The following is a 2,502-nucleotide window of genomic DNA, read 5'->3' on the forward strand; positions in this document are numbered from 1 at the left end:
GGCTTTTTTAAAGGTTAAGTTAACTATAGTTAAGTTCATTTACAAGTTTGATTCAAGAAAATAAGTTTTAAAATGAAATGGCATAAGGCCAAAGTTTCTACCTTTTTGAAAGTGGTCAAAGTTTAGAACAAAAATAGTTCACACAAGATTTTGAAAATAGAGGGAGAGATTTTGAAATTAAAGAAGTGGGGAGAAGATGAAGAGACTACCCCAGATACAAGAAATTTAAAAGTTTAAAGTTGAAAAGATCTGACTAAATGGAAGCAATCCAATAGACAAGTATGTCAATAGAAACCCAGAATTCCCTTGGACTTTTTAGAATCAAGCAACACACAAATGCATAATTATATCAATCTTGAAGAGCAAAGGCATCAAATAAAGATGGCCTCATCCAAGCTTATCCACTTCAATTATCTTCTTCAAAATAGCCTATGTAGCAGATGAAATTCACAAGTCACAGGTTCAACATAACATCTTAACAGGGATCAATGTTGCGGATGAATCTGGAGAGATCTAGAATGATGTGTCAGATGAATTCAAACTTGCAAGTTCTTGGTCTCTCAACAAATTGGCATTGGGCAAGTCCATTAGCAAAGGAATGTTGCCTAAGTTCTAAGTCCAATTGGGGAGATCAAAACAACAGTCCACTCAAATTGTCTTTTAGGGTTTTTGTTATTATTATGTGCATTAATGGTCAAAGACCAAATAAACAAACAAGGCAACAAAGTATATCACACAAAATGGTCCAAGTGGACAAAGTTAAAATTGAATTAAAACAAAAAGCATGAAAGTAAAGGTTAGTGGTTAGTAAGTCAATAGTTAGTTTTGTTTTGCTTTTGATTTTAAGACATTCTTTGGAGAACACTCAACCCACTTGCCACAAGCATGGATCCTTGAACCAAAACATCTTCCAAAGGAAGGAAAGAAGGCCAAGTTTCCACACAATACCATGGAAGAGGGGAGACTTACAAACTCACTAACTAGAATGCTTATGCCTTTATGTCATAAATTTAGCGCTATGTTAAGCAATCGCAATTGGACTTATGTAGAAGTCACAACTATTTGAGGTCGGGCAATAAACTTTTGGTGTTAATGCATGTTGGAGACATAGTAATCTTTCAATCAACTAGCATTAGGACTTTGAGATGTCATTAGCCAATTGAAAATGAAAGGATGAAGAAGGGGAATTAGATGAAGAGGGAAAGTGATGAATGAGATCACAAATTGGTCAAAGGAGGACTTTTACCAAATTAATATTATTCATTCATTTTCGGAGATGGAATGTACATTCCATCAATCCCCTAAATCCAATAATATTAACTTGACAAAGTCAAATCAACCTTGACCAAGGCCCAACAACAGATGAGAAACTCAAATAAGTCAATCCAAATGGTCAACACAATTAAAATGGCATTTATTCAATTAAAAATATAAAAATAATGCATTAAATTCAAATATGTTTTGTCCAAATACTAAAATCACATCAAAATACCAAATAAATGGCCATGTGATTTATCATAGGTCAAACAAGGTCAAAGGACCTTGGATAAAAAATTTCATAATTATTGGACACTTAATAATATTTTTAAATAATTAAAAACAAATGAAAAATCAATTAATTCATGGAAAATATTAATAATGATCCAAAAAATAATTTTAATTTTGAATATGAAAGAGAAAAATATTTGAGAATTTTTGGTGAAAGTCCCATATTTTTTCGATCAATATTAAATTTATTACGAATTATTAAAAATAATGGAATTAAATGGAAAATCAGAAAATGCAAAAATACGTGGACCATCAGATCTCCCTCATTAATTGAGGTGGCAGATCTGATGATCCACAGCGCGCATTCCACCAAGGTGCTATTCAACTGCGTGGCAAATGTGTTAATCAAAAGGAACGGCTGAGATTATAACGTGGACAAGGATCACAAGGTCTGGACCTTAGACACATCATCACCGGAGGCAGAGCTCCGGTTGTCTTCTCCGGCGAGCCTCGCCGGACTGGTCATCATCAACCATCACCAAAATTTCAAACATGGACATGATTTTAAAGATGAGACATCACTGAGCAAGGATATCACCTCCATTTCTTCCAATTCCAACTATATTGAGAGATATGTGGAATTGAAAAATGAGGTTCATGATCTGAGTTGCTTCGTTTCATCATCAAAACAACTCAAACACCTTGCCTACATTGGTAGGACTTCAGCCAACACAATAATCAAGAGAATTGAGCAAGAAACAAGGAGAACCGAAGAGATCAAATTTTCTGAAATTTACCTTCAATGGAGGTCTGAACTTATTAGATCTCGATCTGACTTGTGCTTTACTTCACTCCAATAGATTGCAGAAGAGGAATGGAATGGCTTAGAATCACAGGACTCCTGGAGAATTGAATTCCAAAACAGTGGAGATTCAAGCTTAAATTCAGTTGAATTTCTCAGGTTTATCCTCTCAATGTGAAAGGTTTTCTATGGGGAATCAAAGCTTGTGCAGT

Source organism: Lathyrus oleraceus, chromosome 7 (assembly GCF_024323335.1).
Source record: "Lathyrus oleraceus cultivar Zhongwan6 chromosome 7, CAAS_Psat_ZW6_1.0, whole genome shotgun sequence".
In the NCBI taxonomy this organism is placed as follows: Eukaryota; Viridiplantae; Streptophyta; class Magnoliopsida; order Fabales; family Fabaceae; genus Lathyrus; species Lathyrus oleraceus.